We start from the raw sequence: 19,467 nt of genomic DNA on the forward strand, positions 1-19,467 counted from the left end.
ACTCAAAATTTCTGGACATTAATCTTTTTCTGGAATGAGCATGAAGACTTAGCTCAGTATATATTTCACATAACTTTAATATAATTCTATGTTCTGCATATATATGCATCAGATGATCTTATGCCTGTTTTTCCATATTTCAAGTCATATCATGACATATGTGTAACTAAAATATTAACCCTGTCATCATCTATATTCTATTAAAATACCAACTTATTCACCAACATAATTGCTTTTGGATATTTGAGCATAATTCACTGCTAATTTTCATGGATCATTTACTAGGGTAATTTTACATCAAGTATGGAATGAAATCAGTGAATAATATAAAAAGATTATTTTAAGACATATAAAATCCCTTTAAAAATGACAATTTAAACAATCTCTCCCTACGCTCCTAATTGGCATCCATCCATTACAGATTTTCTGAAGCCCTTTCTCTATCGTGGATCATTGCAATTTATAGCGCTGCTGCTATTTTTAAATAATGAACTCACTTAAAAATCAGTAGAAAATCTGAAGCCTAGTTTCTTAAAAGCTCAAGCAAATAGATATCGTTCTTGCTTTTTGTCATATCTTAGGAAGGATATTGTCAGTTCTGCTTCATGTAGCCTCAAAAATTTTACAAAAAAAAAAAAGTAATGAAAATATTTTATTTCTCCAAAAGCTAGATTTAGAGAGTCTTTTAACATGTATTACATTTGGAGGGGAATAGAAATGGTGATTTGTTATAAAAAATGTTGATGATGCAAACATTCTGGTGTCTCTGTGCTTACATGAGCCCAGAAAAAGTGCTGGGAATCAAAAGGATACAAGCCAAGCCTAATTGTCCTCCAAGAATCAGCATTTTTAAAGAAAATCTTCCTTATCAAGGAACTCCTGCCCTAGTTTTCTTATAAATGCCTACAAGCAATACGTTTTCTCAACTGTACATTCAATGAGAAATCATAAACATGTACAGCAGTCAGGGAAATGTGTTTAGAGCATAAAATAAGACTCTATGATGCCTAATCCTAGGCAATTTTATTTAACCCAATTTCCAAAGACTTGAGAAGAGGAGGGGGCTGCTGGGGAGCCAAGTCATGGACTGGTCTGGAGCTGCAGGATGCCACAGTCTGGACATAACCCAGGGACACAGGGAGGCAGGAAGAGGAGGCATGGAATGGGGGCTGGACAGAGTACTCGTGTCCTCAGGAGCTGAACTCTGGAGAGCCTGCATGCCTGGCATTAATTGCAAGGAATGTAGTGATGGGGTGCTGGACCAAAAGGTCCAGAAGATGGGGTGCTGGCGAGGTGAAGGACTCTGTAATGGAGCAGGTATAGAAATAAATTATGGGTTGTGTTCATTTATTCATGTCTGTCTCTACCTTATTACAAAGTGATTTCAGGCAGCTGGTGTTTGCATATGCTACCCTAATTAGAGAAGAGGTAATAAGAGAAAGACACCCTTTCAAATATATTTTGACCTGAAAGTCAAAATAGGACATGATAGCAAATGTCAGCAGAAGAAATAGAGTAAGATTCATCAACTTCTACAGAGCAGATGGCCACCCCCCTCTTCCCGCGCCTTCTGCCCCCGTTCCTAACCAATCCTGATGTCATTTCTCGCTGGCCCCAGATTGAGTTCAAAGTCTTTGTCAAGATGGTGCATTAGGCCAGTGATTTCCCTTCAGTTTCCCCAAGAGTCAGCTGGAGGCCTCAACTATCACCACGTGGCCAGAGTTCTGATGCCTCGGGTCTGGGAGGGGGCCGGGGAATTCACATTTTGGGGGAGTGCCCCGATGAAGCTGACGTTGGCTGTGGAGGCGGAGAGGAATCTGAATCTGAGAACCATTCCTTAAGACAATTCCTTCCTGTTGACTGGAACAAGCATGGAAGAATAAGCTTCCTGCACAGAGGACTGTATGGCTCTCAGAACATCTCTAATTCCCCTTTCTTTAGGAAAGCGGGGCAGCAGGAGGAAGGCTCCCTCTGCTTTGAGACTGTGTAGGGATTGGCAAGATCTCCCCTGCTCAGAGAGCTATAAAAGAGGGTCGTTGACAGTATCCTGCAGGTGGCAGTAGCTGAATTACAAGATTATTCATTCATTCCACAAATACTTACTGAGCATCTACTATTCCCTAAGCAAAAACCAAAAAAAAAAAAAAAAAAAAAAAGTGAACTCTTGCCTTCAAAGAGCTCATATTCTCTAAAAGAAGATGAATTTAAAAATTAAATAATAGTGCATAGGATACACACACAGGTGTGTGTGCATATATATATACATCTGTGTGCATCTAAATGTGTGCGGAGATTGCTACACGTTTAATTCTCCATCCATCATCCTTCTATCTGAAATCTGGTAACAATGGGATTCCTGGGAGGAAAACAAGGAAGAGAATGATTTGGAGCACGACAGGATATCAGTAGCACAATGTCAATGACCCCAACCAAAGTCCTAAAGGAGAAAGGAGAGCCAACCTTAAGAAGATCTGGGACCCTAGGCAGAGGGCATTGCAGGTCCAAAGGCCGTGGTGTGTTCAAGGGGTAACAAGAATCCAGCATGTTCAGAGCTAAGTATGTGAATAGACAGTGGCCAAGGATAAGTTTAGAGAGGGACAGAAGGTTGTAGGTCCTTGCGGGACATTTTTAGATTTTAGCCATACATTCATGGAGATTTCTGTGCAAAGGCAGGGTGTGAAGTAATTTAGGTTTTAAATGATTCCTCTGGATGCTGTGCTGAGAATGAGATGTAGGGGACAAAGATAGAAGGAAGGAGGCTGTAAACATCATGGCAGAAGCTCATGGGTCCATGCAGATGAGAACAGGGTACCAGTGAGGTGCTGAGAAATGGTCAGATACGGATCTCTTTTGAAGGTAGGGTCCATAGGATGTGCTGATGAGTAGAGCGTGTGTATGAAAAGAGAAAGAGGGAGGGGGAAGATGGAGAGAGGGGCAGATTCGCACCATAAGACCCAACATTCTGGTGGATGAGCTGATTGTGAGACAGCTACTGGACATGGAGGGGACAAGTTGGACATTGGGTACATGGGCTGGAGTTCTGGGGAAGAGGTCCAGGCGGATGATGCGTACTGGCATCGCCACCCCATAGGGGACATTGAAGGCCTGCGACCGAGTGAGCTCTTTGAGAGGGTACGTCTCGGGGGGGGAGGGGGGTCCAAGGACAGAGCCCGGACTGATAACCATCCAGCTACCGGCAGGTTTCAGCCAACCATTCCGTAACACAGTGATGCTAACATAAAGTTTTGCAGATTTTTAATGAAGTAGGGAAACAAAACTAACTCACAGCTCAAGTCACAGAGTAATGGAACCATACGCTCACGTAAATCCTTTAAGAAATAGAAACTATTTTAATGGCATCAGGTGGGTCCCTCCCTCACTCCTCATCGCTTATACTGAACTACATTTTGACATTAGCACAGGAGTCTACACCCGGAAACCTTCTAAGTTGTTGTTGTTGTTGTTGTTGTTGTTGTTGTTGTTGTTGTTGTTGTTCTTCTTCTTCTTCTTCTTCTTCTTCTTCTTCTTCAGATGTCCTTCCAAAAGTTAGTTCTTCTAACCTTTCTTCTAAAAGCTTTCCTTGTTTTTCTTGTTGGCATCCCACTGGTAATAGCATTCATGACCTCAACCAGTGCCCTTTTCCTGATGATCATTCATTTAACATCTCTTTTCTTGTGTCCCCCAAATGTGATTGGTTTTCAGTTGATGCGCATATTGAAATAAATCTAATTTCCCTTTTTGCTCTGCCTGCCAAAAGAATCAGAACCAAATATGTGGGAGGATCCCCTTATCACCTAGCCTCACTCTTGGATTCATCTTATCTTTACTTATTTTCCTTTTCCTTTAACTCTTCCAATGCATAATATGAATTTTTACTTTTAATTTGCTTTGCAATTGTTTGTTCATACCTCCCAAATCCCTCTTTGACTCAAGTTTTATGTGAATAAATGAACACAAGTTTATCAGTCAACCCTATCTCCCCCATATTGTGCTGGTCGGAATAGTACCTAAAACTCTTTTCACTAAAATTTGAGTCTAATTAGCAGAAATCAAGATGTTATTCTTTTTAATCTTAGCGCCGGTCAAACGGATTTGCTTGATAGTCTCCAGCTATGTGTTCCATAGTTCAGAAAGGACGGTGGGAATTTGAAATCCATTCAGCAATGAAGGTTCACCAGGCAAAGGCAGAAAACACGGCCGTTTGGACAGCTAATGAGGGAAAGGGAAGATAAATATTGCTCTGAGTACACATCAGTCCTGTGAGTGTGTGCCAAGCTTCCCTGCGCCCTGTGGGCGGTGCAGAGCAGCCCCCGTAGGGTGCACGGAGGGGCAGCAAATGCAACCAGCAGACAGCGTGTCCTCCTGCTAGGTCACGGCTGCATCCTGGGGAGAGGACAGATCAGCAGACAACCCGTGGTGCTACCAGATCTGAGGTGCCCTGTGCTTCGCTAAAACTCAGCTGCTGGGGGAATGCGCACGAACGCCTTCCTGATGGAGGGGATCTGTAGGAATTTATACAGAAGGTGGCTTTTGGACCAGTCCAGGTGGATTTTCTTTTTTTTTTTTTTTCTTTTTTTTTTCCCCAGTGGATTTTCTTATACAGAAAAATCAGGTTAAAGAGTGAGGTGAGGCCAGATGATCAAAGGTTTTAGAGGACATTCTAAGGAGGGTACGTTTATCCTCAGGGTCTAGCAGGAGATGGACAGTGAACGTTTTTAGACAAGGATTGGCGTGACTCAATCTGTACTTTAGGAAACTAGCCAAAGCTCAAGCGTTAAAAATGATGCGGGTGGAAAAGCCAGAAGACAGTAAGAGCGAGGGGACAATGGATGTGGCCTCAATTCAGGCCTAGGCTCTGCTTAGCTCTGTGGCAAAACTAACCTCACGGAACCCCAAGTTTGTTTTCATGTTTAATGTTAATTATCCGGATGGAGCAATTAATGATTAAGTTGTGACAAAGTGCAGAGAAGGGGGCTGGCACATGAATAATATTTATTTATATTTGGGTTAACTATTATTTCTGTCATGGCCGTGACCATCATCATCATCACCACTTTTATTTATTTTATTTTATTTTATTTTATTTTATTTTATTTTATTTTATTATTTTTTATCATCACCACTTTTAGAGACTGGATCAATTAGGATGCTGTTGCTATCAATGAGCAAAGCAGTAAGTCCAAAGCCCAATAAAAATGCAAAAAAAAAAAAAAAAAAAACCCTCACACTGCAGTGATTCGATGTTTGCGAACCGCGGGCAAGGCAAGTCTGTTGTATCCCCAAGCGACACAGAGGAGCCTGTTTTGGGGAGCTCAGAGGCAGAGGGAGAGGTGGCTGCAGGAGCCCCGACACACAGCCTATCCAGCAGCGCTCAGTGGCTAGTGGCTGCCACAGGGCCTTGGGGACCGCTCGGTGTCTGCGGGCAGCATTTGTAGCTCATTTTTTCTCCCTTCCAAGGAAACATTCATTCACGACGTCGGGTCTCGCACAGATGGTCCTGGGGCGGCCTGGAGGAGTGGGGCAGGAGGAAGGAGGGCCAGGCGGCCCGAGGATCCGTGAACCCCGGGTGCAGGTTCTCACCAGCCGGGGCCGGAGAAAGGCTGTAATTGCGGGGTGCCGGCAGACACTACATGGCTTTTTAGGGTGCCTTCTGGCTGTTTTTATCCTGTTCGTATCTGGGTCGGATCAGGCTTGTGGCGGCTTTGGAAGTGGGCGAATAGGGACCTGGAGACCATCTGTGAGAGTCCACCCGGGCTTTGCACTCAGAGCACAGGGACCCCCGAGGATTCCTGCCAACGGGAAAAGCGATGGGTACAGTCACTTTGATCAGTTCCTCAGTGCCACTGGGGCCAGTGGTCCGTGACCTTCAGCTTGGGCCGCCGGGGCTGCCCTGTCCGTTCCCGCACCTGCCGATGGCCCTGAATCCCTGCCCCTCCCCGCACCTGCCAGGGCCACCCCTGTCCCTCCCTGCACCTGCTGATGGCCCTGAGTCCCCGCCCCTCCCTGCACCTGCTGATGGCCCTGAGTCCCCGCCCCTCCCTGCACCTGCTGATGGCCCTGAGTCCCCGCCCCTCCCTGCACCTGCCCATGGCCCTGAGTCCCCGCCCCTCCCCTCACCTGCTGATGGCCCTGAGTCCCCGTCCCTCCCTGCACCCACTGATGGCCCTGAGTCCCCGCCCCTCCCTGCACCTACTGATGGCCCTGAGTCCCTGCCCCTCCCCGCACCTGCCCATGGCCCTGAGTCCCCGCCCCTCCCTGCACCTGCTGATGGCCCTGAGTCCCCGTCCCTCCCTGCATCTGCTGATGGCCCTGAGTCCCCGTCCCTCCCTGCACCTGCTGATGGCCCTGAGTCCCCATCCCTCCCTGCACCTGCTGATGGCCCTGAGTCCCCACCCCTCCCCGCACCTGCCCATGGCCCTGAGTCCCCGCCCCCAGCCCCCTGGGAGGCCTGGGGGGCCCGGGGCCCTGTGTTTCCACCCAGCCCGTGTTGTCCAGGCCCCCCTGGAGCAGCGGGGCGAGCCCTCCGCTGCTGGGTGCGAGGCAGGTGGTGAGGTGCCCCCCCCCCAGGTGCTCTGCGGATTTTTTTTTTGTTTTGTTTTACCACTTGGACGGGACGTTGCAGGCTGGAAAGAGCATGAGGTCCGCGCGGCCGGGCCCGCAGCGCCTGGCACCTGCGCCCCCCCGCCCCGCGCGGCCAGGTGACAGGTGCGCGCCCTCCCGCCGCCCGGGACTCAGCGGGCCTCCCAGCAGGCGAATTCACCCTGAAACACGGGTCCGAGGCCCAGGGCGCCCCGCCCGACTGACCGGGCCTGGATTCTGTCTTCCTTCCCTTGCCGAGGGGCCAGAGGCGCGAGAGGGAAGGTCCAGACGGAGGGGCGGGCGTCACGGTGCAGGACGGGGAAGGGCGAGGCAGGTGTCACAGCTGGGGGGGGGCGAGGCAGGTGTCACAGCTGGGGGGGGCGAGGCAGGTGTCACAGCTGTGGGGACGAGGACCCGGGCAGGTGTCACAGCTGCGGGGACGGGGAGGTGTACAGGTGTATACCTTTAGAGGAGAACATTTAGAATGTTAGATGATTTTTTGTAATATTTTTTTTCAATTTATTTTGCTTATCTACTATTTACTCTTTAACTGTGGAAGGAAAAAAATAGTTCAGGATGTCACAATGAGCTGAATCAAAGCAAATACTTTTTAAACACCATATTTGGTGAATATTTTTATCCAATTCGGTACAACTTTCTTTTAATGATATTTCAGTTCTTCTCAAGGTGGTCGCAGCCACAGACCACTATTGGACCACGGCCTATCTTGTTACTGACTTACAGGGGAGAACCACAATGAAGATTCAAAAGAATTAGAATAGTTGCCTTCAAGTGGGTAGAGTCTCACTAGCATCTCTGTGGATATTAAAAGTTTGCAGAAAAATGGCAAGAGTAGACATATGTATTCACAATTCTTAGTTTAACTCTGGAGTCCTTAGTAAGGAAAAGTTGCATAGTCAGTGAGGGCCTTCAGCCCTGCTTATCCACCTTGACTCTCAGAAAACCACCAATCCTGGTGTAAAAGCAACTCTGTTCTTCAAGTGTGGTACCAGTGGGCTGGCAAGGAAGCCACCTGGGCTCTCGTGCCCTGTTTACCCTCCTTCAACACCTAACCTATGCTTGAAAAGCCATGAGACCCAAGCAGGCTCCCCTTGGTTAAGGTGATATATATATACAGCACACACATGCAATATATATAATAAGCTATATAATTTTTATTACTAATTATATAATAATGGTCATATAATTATCTATATAAAAATTAAATAAATACATACAATGCAATAGTACTTACCTGCCCACTGAAGGAAATCCTACCATCTGCAACAATATGAGACTCTCTTGTGGAATTCCTTCTGCCGACAGCCTGAACACAGACTCCCAATCCCCAGGATGCTTCCAGCATTAAATGGCTCAAATGAGATATCGAACTCCACCAGCAAGAAGGACCAGCTAAAGGGGCAGAGCGAGGAAGGTCAAAAACCCTTGCTCAGCACGAAGGCAGCGCAGCAGGTGCCACCTGACTGGACGGAGAGCCTGGCTTGCAGTTCTCTGGCAGCAAGACCTCTGAGGTCACCCAGACGCACCTGTTGCTGATCGGACCTAAGCTCCTGCACCTTTTCAAGAAGCAGCTGGAATTCAGCTCAGTGAACAAAGTTGTAAATTGGGATGCAACTTGTCTTTGGCCGGCCGCTGGAGTCCCACAGACTTGCACTGATGTGAATTTTCAAGATCTAAAGGGCAGTCAACTCAATAGTCAACATTCGTTAGGCAAATATACCTGTCAAGTACTGATGCTAAGTCCAAAAACCATACTCTGTGCCTAGAGGCTTAGTTCCTCATCCACAAAATGGGAGAAATATTACCTATTCCAAGTCAAGCAAACCAATGAATCCTAGATGGATGAGTGGACTCTATCTCCTGTAAGACCATGAAATGGATGAACCTGAAAGTGTTGTCCTGAGCACAGTAAGCCAAACACGGAAGGAGAAATAATAGTGATCTCAGTTATATGTGGAATTGAGAAAAGCCAAACCCTGAAATGAAGTAGGGCGATGGTCGTCAGGGTCTGGGTGATGCAGAGGGGGAAATGGGGAGAGGTCGGTCAAAGGGTTCACACTTCCAACGATCAAATGAATAAATTCTGAAGACCGATGTTCAGCATAATGACTATAGTTAACAACACAATATTATACCCAAAAGATGCTAAAAAGAGTAGATGCTAAATGTTCTCGCCACGAGGATAGGTAACTCTCAGAGGTGAGGGACGTGTTGATTTGCTTGGTGGTGGGCATCATTTTGCATTGCATGCATATATGAAACCATCATGCTGTACAATCTGAATATATACTATTATATTTGCCAATTACGCCTCAATAAAGCTGGAAATAAATGAAATATGAGTACAACATATAGTTTTTTTTTTCTAAACATATAGTTTTTTTTTTAAATACGTAAATTGAAGGACATGTATTTATTTGAGTGATCAATGGATAGTAACAACAAAAATGCCCGGCGGGTTCTGTGAAAAAAAGTGTGGTTTATATCTCTAGGATCTACGTCTCCTAAAGCCTATGTGGTTTTTGTGTTAGATTAATATTCAAGAGAATACTTGATTTTATTTTTATTTTATTTTTTTAAGAGAATACTTTATTAAGTGAAAATAAAGGCAAAGCTTAGGACAAACCCGGCGATTTCTCAGACTATGCCGGAATGTGGGATTCCCAGACTTGGTTTACACAGGAGTGAGGAGATTGGGGATCTTTGCTGGGATGGCTGGAGGGGACAGAAGGACACATGGCAAATCCCACGGCGGATGACGTGGGCACAAGACAGCAAATCCCACCCTCACGCCGCCTGCAGAACCTAAGAGCTCTCGGGCTCTGCGGCGGGGGTCCCTGTGCCCTGAGCCACTCAGACTTGGGTGCACGTCCTTGCACGTGCGTCCATGTTCTTGGGCCTTTCTTTCTTTCTTTCTTTCTTTCTTTCTTTCTTTCTTTCTAAGAATTCTTTTAAAAAAAATTATTTATTTATTCATGAGAGAGAGAGAGAGAGAGAGAGAGAGAGGCAGAGACCCAGGCAGAGGGAGAAGCAGGCTCCATGCAGGGAGCCCGACGCAGGATTCGATCCTGGGTCTCCAGGGTCACGCCCTGGGCCAAAGGAAGGTGCTAAACCACTGAGCCACCCAGGGATCCCTCTTGGGCTTTTCACAACTGGAAACCTTCAGCAAGGATGGGGTGGAACTATGTTTTCTAAAGGCAGGCTAGAGTCAGTGGAAGGAACTCCCCAACACAGATTGACCTGAAAAGGTTGTTTTCTCCCCAAGCCAAGGAGACAGGGGAGGGACAGACCCTCAGGAGAAGGCCATCCATTCCACTGACCCCTGGAGCTCCTCTGGAGGCTGGAAATAGGAGCTCCGGGCGTCAGTAGGATGGCCTCCTCCTGAGGATCCGTCACTGCCCTGTCTCCTTGGCTTGGAGACGGCCGTGTCCTCCTCATGTCCTCACCTGCGTGTCCCTCTGTGCGTGCTCTGTGTCCTTGTCTCCTCTTCTCATGAGGACACCAGTCAGGTTAGGTTTGGGCCCACCCAGAGGACCTCATTTTTCCTTAAAGTTCCTGCCTCCAAATGAAGGCACATCCCGAGGTCCTGGGAGATGGGACCTCACCATATCAATTCAGCTCATCACACCCTTGCTCCGACGGGCCCCAAACTATATGCAGGAGTTTGCTCAACAATGTATCCCTGCCGCATTGCACGTTTGGAACAAAGAAGAGGATAAATAAATTTGAAAAATTAACGGAGCAGTAAGCTCCGCATCAGCCTGGCGCGGAATATCGCTGTCATGTTTGGAAACGCTCTAGGGGGCCGTGTAGGTGCCGGACACACAAGTACCCGCCTACGGATCATGCGGTCTGCGGTCACCTGGAATGTGCCGTGTGTCATGTGGAGCTGTGAGCGTCTCTGTGTGTGTGCACGTGTGTCATGCAAACACGGACAACTATGGGGGTGATCGGGAGCCATCGGCTTCCCTGAATTGCATCGCCGCGAGGGTAGAAGCAGAACAGAGCCCTCGCGGGTGGGGATGGAGGAGTAGGAGAGGGTGCTGGTGGCCACCAGCCTGTCGAGCCTGCAGTGGGCACGGGCTTATCACGCGGGTGAGGCCTGGTGGGGCAGCTGATGCGGTGAATGCCCGGAGCCCAATGGGGAGGGGTGTGGCTGGCCAGGAATCCAGCGGGGCTGGGCGCCCGGGTTGCTCGTGAGTTAGGCGTCTGCCTTCAGCTCAGGTCCTGATCTCAGGGGCCTGGGATCGAGCCCCCTGTCGGGCTCGCTGCTCCCCATAGAGTCTCCCTCTCCCTCTGCACCTGCTCCTGCTCGCTCTCTCTCTCTCTCAAATAAATAAGTAAAATCTTTAAAAAAACAAAACAAAACAAAACAGTAAACCCAGGAGAGGCCGGCCCTGGTGTGTGCAGTGATGACAGGACCATGATCTGGCTGGAGGGCGAGGGGCGGCCGGCTTCCGTGAGGCCCCACAACTTCTGACCGTCTCTGGTGTCGAGGCTGGACACCCTGGGGTCCCCGCGAGGGCTCAAGGGGCTGCAGCTCCTGCCAGGGGCCTGCCGAGGCGCAGCAGTAGCGTCTTACCAGCCGGTGGCATCCCGTGTGTCCACTACATCGACGGAGGTAAGAAGCTCTTCTTAAGGAAAAAAGAGGAAAGGAAACTCATTTCAGACCCTTGAATGAGTCCAGCAATGGTCTAGGCTGCGACTAATCCCACCCCAGGGGGATCCCATGGGGGCAGCAGAGGATTTGGGGGCGGCCGACTTGGCTCTCGGGCTGCCCCGTCTCGCCCTGGGCCTGTGGACTGAGCCACCACCCGGCCCCGGGCTAGCAGCACCCTGCACCGCAACCCCAGGCCCCAGAGGACACGGCCGGTCACGATTACCCCCAGAGGATCCTCTCTGCTTGGCCTTTGGGCTGCTCCCCGATGTGGTGGCCCAACGCCCGGGCATGCTTGTCACCACCGTCTCCCAGTCCCGCCGTCTGTCCCGGGTCCTTGGCCCACGTCTGATAGAGGCGAGGATCCTTCTGCCGCTCCTTCCCCACACAGACGGATGTTCCCATGGCTGGGAGTCCAGGGTCACGGCATGGGGCCCCTTGGCCACTGCAGGGGGAGGAACACAGAGGACACGCGGCCCCTGCCCTGGGCACCCTTCCCGGCGGGGCCATGGCCCTGGGTACAGAGTCAGGACTCAGGGTTGGGGGGACTCATTGCGCTGCTGCTGCTGCTGCTGCTGCTGCTGTTGCTGGGGAGCTTGGGCCAGGAGCGAACAGAAGCACAGAGACCCTTCACTTTGGACTCAGCCAGCCTGTACCGAACGCAGTGACCTGCCAGGATGAGGCATCCAGAAGCACCAGGTGCCTGGGTCGGGCGGGAACACACTTTCGGGGAACCTCCTGCAATTCGGGCCGGGCCCAGGCTGCCCCTGCACAGGAGCCAGGCCTTAGCAGTGGGAAGGCGAGGACGCTGCAGTAGCCCACTGGTAGCCAGGGAAGGGGCCTTGGACGGATGATCCTTGCTGCAGCTTTGAAATGTGAGACGGATTTGAACAGGCAACGGTCAGCAGCGCCAGGCTCGGCATGGGCAGCGGGGGGCAGGCCCCGGCCCGGGAGCCAGAAGGGGGCTGGGAGGCGCCAGGTGGGAACGGTTGGAGTCCCACACCAAGAAAGCGGGTGCCCTTCTCGGGGCGATGCGGGGCTGGGAGGGGGTTGTGAGTCAGCTCGGGCACCATGCAGACTGCTTTCACTTCTCCCCAGTGGCTGTTTGGGGTTCGGCTGACAAGTCAGGACTCAGCGGCGCAGCTCTAGGACTGGCTTCCCCCGGGAGGAGGGCCAAGGCCCTATTGTGGGCGCCTCTGGGCACCTGCACCCCCGTCTGGTGACACCTGCCCTGTGTCATGGCTCCTTGGCTGTGTGCTGGGCTCCAGGCCTGGCTCCCAGCTCTGTCTGTAGGGCCTGGGTTGCTCTGAGGCATGTGCCGTCGTTTGTAAGGTGGGTACGAATCATACTGAGGGAAGCTGATGTCCTGGTGCCACAAGGGGATGAGCACAGGGACAGAGGGAGAGGAGCACGAGCGGGGGTCTCACTTGGGCAGGGCATGGGCAGCACCTGTGCAGACGGGGTGGTGGGCAGCACAGGGCTGCACGCCCGCAGCTCAGCATCTGCATAGATTTTGCATGCAGGCCTCAGGTCCAGAAGGGTCTATGGGACGAGGGATGTCACACACTGGGATCCCTCCCCGGGCCCACTGCTGTCCTGCCTGTTTTGGTGTGGCCAGGATTGCACGTCTGAGAGCTTGCCACCTGTACAGGCCTGCAGGGCGTGGCATGTCAATGACCTAGACCCCTGCCAAAGAGCTCGCGGGCGACCAAAGGCAGAGCTGAGGGGGTGGGTGCCCAGGACATCTCTGAAGCAGGTGCATTGGGAGCACCCTGGACTCCATTAGGGGTCATTACAGTGACGAGAGACTAGATGTCCTGTCCAGATGTGGAGCTTTGGGAGCGTCCACTCGGGTCCTGTTCCCTGCGATGTGCGTGTCTGTGGGCAGAGGCAGCAGCCCTGGGACACGTACAGAGCCACTGCCATGTCCCGGCACTGCTTCCCCCCTGCTTTCCTTCCTCCAGAGCCCTGAAGGTGCATGATTCACCTGACAGACACCACTGAGATCCCCCCATCCCCTTGTGATGGTGAGGGTAGTGTAGGGTGATGCCCACTGCGTGGAAGCTCCTATTCTGTTTATGTGTGTGACGTGAGCTTCTGCTGCATGCCTAGTGTTCGGCGAGCTTCCAGACAGACAGTGGGGGTCATTGGAGCTTTGCGGGTCACCCACAAGACGACAGTCAGCAAGCAATCACGCGTGTGCCCAGGTCATCGCGGAAATGTCTGCCCGAGGGGCGCCAGGGGAAGATGTGACCAGGGCCCCCCGCATCACTGTCAGGTCAGGCTTCGGCCGACCACAGGCCCTGTAGGCTGAAATTCCTGGGCAAGTGAGGAGGAAGGGGCCACAGGGTGTCGGGGGCGTCGTGGGTGTCGTGGCTCGAGGCAAGAGGCGCTAGGCCCAGGCCCCTGAGCAGGGAAGGGCGTGCGGCCTGCGGGGGCTGAACCAAGTCATGCCCATCCCAGCACAGAAACCCGGGCCGGCATGGAGCCTGGGAAGACGAGCCAGGCATCGAAAGGAGGACACTGGGCCCAAGAGGCTAGAAACCACTTTCCTTTTTGGAAACAGCACAGGGTGTACAAGGGGAGGCCAGAACGTGGAGAAGGTGGTGACTAGAGACCCGAGAGGAAGGAGGAGAGCCGTCGGTGTCCTCCCGAGAATCCTCACCCATGGCTTGAGCAAAGAGTGAAGCCAGAGAGAGAGAAGGTGTGCAGGATAGAGCAGGCCTAGGGAGCTAAGCATGACCGCCAGGCCACGTGGAAGGGGGTGCAGACTGGAGCCCAAGAAGGAACTTTCGGCGGGGGGGTCTTCTTCCGTGACGCTTCTGAAGAGCCCCTGGGTGGTGGGGTTGTTGTTGTTGTGGTTGGTTCGTTTGTCTGTGTTTGCTTCTCCTCGAGTATGTGAGTAGAAAACTTTTGGAATCAGTGTCTAGAAATCTCTGTACCTAACCACACATCGTATGGTACGTCGATCTGTGTATATGTATATTTGCGCGCACACGAGGCGGAATTCTGCGGCTCTTCGTCTCATGAATTTCCAGGGTAAGAACTGCCTCTAACTTCCATTGTTTCTTCAAAGTCCAAAATAATGCTTAGACTCGCCGGCGTGAGCTCAACGTGTGTTCAGAAGACGGTGGCGTTCCCTAGTAACATGACCAACAGGCGGAAGCATGACATTTCAGGAGCCCTTTGTCGTATTAGATCTTTCCATTTACTTTTTACGAAACCGAGATAAATGGAACGCCAGCCTGAGTCACGTCGGTTCCACGTCTACAAGAGCACCGGAAAACCTAACGACTTCTAGATGACTTTCTCCGGGTGACAAGCAATCAGCTCCTCCAAGGAATAGGTTTATGAAATTCTTTAGGCTCCTTCGGGAGGGTGGGTAATTTACAGTCTGTGTTGATGGTATTAATGCTTTCTGGCTTCTTAGTCATCACAATTAAAGAGGTTTAACTACAGAGACTCCCAGCAATTTATAGGGATGATTTTCTAAAGACACAAGAAATCTGGCTTCATGTCAAGCAGGAGCTCAAACAGAGCACTCTCAAGAACTTTAGCGTTTCCAAATGCGTTTTCGAAAATTATCTCCATACATCGACTCCATGTTTTTCCAGTTACATAAGTAAATTGAATGAGTCACAGACAGTCATAAGGCTGAAATGTTTGAGAAGCACAACGTGCTCAAACCCCTCGTGTCATGCCTGAGAAGTGTGGGCCTGACAGAGGTTAAGTGGGAGAGGAAGTTACGGATGCATTATAAATAGAATCCTAAAATTTATAGTAAAGCTATTTGAAGAAAGTAGAACAGACTGGCCGGTTCTATTTTGGCTCAAAGAAGGTCGTCTTAACTCTAAATACCCCGTGGGTCCTACATCTATTTTTACCGTTGGCAGCAGCGAAACCTTGTTGAATCTCTGAAAGCAATGAGTTTGCCAATGGATTAAATTGCCTAATTTGGCAATCTTGGGAAGGGTGAGCACTACCAGTTCCTGCAGCCGTATCTACAGGGACAGCTCAGTATTCCTCACCGCGAGGCTTTATGGGTTTCCTGACCTAGTTTGAGATGCTCCAGAAATGAAACGCATCTAACATTCCCGCAGAAAAGACCCTTTCCTGGCAGATCACGTTGAGGTGTCTTTTGTTTTTCGAAGTCCAAAAAAATTTGAATCGCTTGATTTCTCCAGACACCCGTCCTGTGTTTTTACAAGTGAAGGATAAAAAATTAAGAGTACGTTAGATACCCTCGACTAATAGACAAAGACATGTGTTGATGCCTGCCAGTATTAAATCCTCTCTCGGCAGAATGTTTCTGCTTGGTATCTCATGCCCACTATTTATGTCAAGTCCTCACTACTGCCCCATAATCTCTCACTTCCAAAACGACTTACTTATTAGAAAACCAAATCCAGCAGACTCTGAAGAAATACAGTTGAGACCTAAGGGAGACTTTGAAGAAAAAAATAAGCCAGTGATGATGGATGTTCAATCACTGATAATTATACAGAGTGTTAAACTAAGATTATTAATAGGTTTAGAGTGACGGCATCATCTGTTGAATTTCTTCTCTTCCTAGACGGTTTTAGAATTAAATATATAGTATGTGTATTAAAAGGCTTGTTTTCCATTGCTGCCATAGCAAATTAACACCGACACAATGGCTTAAACCAACATGAGCTTATTATCTACAGTGGTCTAGGTCATAAATACAGGCTCTGCTGGAATGAAATCTAAGTGTCAGTAGGGCTGTATTCCTCCCCGAGGCTCTAGGGGAGATGTATGGTTTTGCCTCTTGCAGCTCTGTAGGGGCCCCCTTTCTCCATCTCAGGGTCAACAGGGTCAGCAGCCATGGCTGCAGTTCTCACGTGCATTTCCCTGACTTCCGTCATAGGTGCCTCCTTCTCCGCGACTCTCTTCCTCTGTCTCCCTCTTCCATTTGTAACCATCCTTTTGACCACATTGGGCTACCCCATCGTCCAGGATAATATCCCCTGGGTCGGTAACCTCATCTCATCTTTGAAGTCTCCTTTCTCCATGTAAGGTGAGGTAGACACAGGTTCTGAGGATTAGGATGTAGACACCGTTGGGAGCCATTCTGAGGTCACGAAGGTATTCAGTCAAATTCTTTACCTCTAGATCTCATCCAAATCATCCAGTTTCTTGGCAAATCTAGCACAACATCCATTGGCTTGTGTATTTGTCAGCTTCCTTTAAGTTGGTGTGTGATGATGAAATGCCGGGACACCTGCACCCCGATGTTTCTAGCAGCAATGTCCACAATAGCCACACTGTGGAAGAAGCCTCGGTGTCCATCGAAAGATGATGGATAAAGAAGCTGTGGTCTCTGTATACAGTGGAATATTCCTCAGCCATTAGAAATGACAAATACCCACCATTTGCTTGTATGTTTGGAAGGACAAACATTTATGGTCTCATTCATTTGTGGAATATAAAAAATAGTGAAAGGGAATAAAGGGGAAAGGAGAAAAAATGAGTAGGAAATATCAGAAAGGGAGACAGAACATGAGAGACTCCTAACTCTGGGAAATGAACTAGGGGTGGGGGAAGGGGAGGTGGGTGGGGGGTGGGGGTGACTGGGTGACGGGCACTGAGGGGGGCACTAGATGGGATGAGCACTGGGAGTTATTCTATATGTTGGCAAATTGAACACCAATAAAAAATAAATTTATAAAAAAAAAAGTTGGTGTGCGATGAAGGAACAATTGACTTTATAGTGTAAGGCTGCTATTAAATGGCAGCTTTGAGATTAGCCCAGGCCTGTGGAACGAGACAGAAAAAGTCACAACTGCAAAGACTATGTCTTATATAGAACAACCCCGACTCAACACCCCAAACAAAGAGGATGTGATGATGTGTTTATTTTCCACAGACAAATTAGGAAATCCATGCACAATAATCCACTCTGGAGTGTGACTTGTTTGCATGGCTTGACTCTAACCATGGACAATGAATTTTTTATATATGTATACGGCCTCACATTTGTTTTTATATAAAATGAATCCATAATTACATATTTTTGAAGCGAGTTATACTACCTTGATATACATCATTGATTATTTAGGTAGTATTTAGGTCGTATTTATAATACTAATTATCTACCTTCCCAGTATTTTTACAAATTGCCTCATATATACCAAACCGAAGGTCAGCAGATTCCGGTCCATAGGCCAAATCTGGCCTATAAATAAGAACGATGTTTACATTGTTCAACGTTTGGAAAAACCATCAAAGAAGAGTAATAATTATCTTTCTCTGGCTGACTTATTTCACTTAGCATCGTATACACTAGTTCCATCCATGTCACTGCAAAGAGCACGATTTCATTCTTTTTATGGCTGAGTAATATTCCATTACATATAAAACTTTGGGGTGGGTGACTTCACCCATATGTGTAATATAAGAAACAAAGCAAATGAACAAAGGGGAAAAAGAGGGAGGGGCAAACCAAGAAACAGACTCTTGCCTACAAAGAACAACTCTCCAACAGCAGAGGTGAACAGTTGCAGCGGGAGCCGCATGACTAGTAAACCCTCCAACATGTCTGTTTGGCCCTTTAGAGATGAAGCATGTTGATTAACACAGAACTGGCATTTTCGTACATTAGAGGTGTGGAAAACATGGTAGGCGAAGAGGGGATTTATTTACGTGCAAGGCTAATGTTGATACACAACTAAAATGCAATCGCATCCAGCTTTTGAGAGCAGAACCACCTGAAAAGAACCTAATTTAAAAAAAATACTTTTAAAGCCACAACAAATAAACATGGAATTGGGTTATGAAATTTTCAGCGAGTACATGTAGGTGAACTGCCTAGATTCTGGGCTTTTGAATTCAGAAGTTACTTATCTTCCGGTCATTGTCAGCATTAGGCAAAGAGGTAACCTATATCTAATAGAATTTGTAACATCGGCTCCCCAAGGGAAGCAGGTGCTGGAAGAGGGAGCCTTCCAACAAAATATCAGAATAATGAAATGTTCCCTGGAAGCAGCTGTATGCGACTGCGGCAGTTAGAACCACATCAATCCAAGCAAATAGGCAGATCTGAGTGGTGTATTTCCTCTCACAGAAGATCATTTCAAACAGTGACATAAACACTGTCGCAATTGGTTACAGTCAAGGTTTGGCTTTTAACTTTAAATGGATCCTGCACATTTTTAAACCCGAGATTTCAAATTGAACACCCTGACATCAGAAAGCTTGCCTACATATTTCACTTGATGCTGGTTTTCCTCCGGGTAACAGAGTGAGGAGGGAATCGCTCTACCTGCCACCCCGGACCCGGTAAACCCTGCGCCCCGAGTAACGCTTGCAGCCTGAGCCCGCAGCCCTGGTGCGCACAGGCCAGCCCGCCTGGGGCAGCCAAGGTTTCAGCTGCCAGCAAGTTGCTCAAACCTTTCCTGATCATCCACACTAACAAGCATCACTTTGAAGATAGATTTGGCAATTGAGATGAAGGTGATTACACGATGCACAAACAGGTGGCATTTAAAACGTGCGTTAGGGACACTTACACACGTATCCGTATCACCTCCGTCAACCAGGCCCTGATGGGAGTGCTCTCAGGCCCAGTTTCCAGACTGGAAGGTAGAGGCTCCGATGGCCCGGCAAGGCGGAGCCGCACACAGCGGCCTGTGTGAGGCACCCAATCCAGCGACACTTCTGCCTTTGGCCAAACCTAACCTGTCGCTGGGTCCCCTTCAGACCAGAGCTTGACCACCCCAGAAGACTCGCGCTCCCTGACGACGCGAGGTCTTTAGTCGGAAGTAGATCCCCCCTGTTTCTAACAACTAAAGGCCCCAGTGAGACGGAGGGTGGGAGCCCGCACAGCTTAGGCAGAGAGCGAGCACGTCTGATTTTGAAAGTTTTAACTGTGCTCAATAGACGGCTTTGCCCAAACATGATCTTATTTCGTTCCAAATCTCTTTGGCAGTGTTTGCCACCATCCCCCGAAACACTGCTCTCCTTCCCGTGGGCGGGGAGGGCCCCGGCCGTGGATTCCGTGGATGGGACCCTAGACACAGGGGATGCTATCCAGCGTGACAGACAGTGCAGATGAGGACACTTCAGGTGAATCAGAGTCACGGAGCGTTTCAAAGAGTAGAGGGCAGGGGGGACCACGTGCCTATTTCTTATCCTTGTATACTTCATTCCGATGGAGGGCCTGATGACAAGAATTCAGTGATCAAAAGGAT

The 19,467-nt window shown here is 49.2% G+C and overlaps 1 protein-coding gene across 1 annotated transcript in view; it reads left to right on the forward strand.

Moving 5' to 3' along the window:
• CSMD1 (CUB and Sushi multiple domains 1) overlaps positions 1-19,467 on the forward strand; it is a 1,877,909-nt gene that overhangs the window by 1,173,155 nt on the left and 685,287 nt on the right. The gene's annotated exons all lie outside the window — the stretch shown is intronic.

The sequence above is a fragment of the Vulpes lagopus genome, chromosome 4, assembly GCF_018345385.1.
Source record: "Vulpes lagopus strain Blue_001 chromosome 4, ASM1834538v1, whole genome shotgun sequence".
Classification (NCBI taxonomy): Eukaryota; Metazoa; Chordata; class Mammalia; order Carnivora; family Canidae; genus Vulpes; species Vulpes lagopus.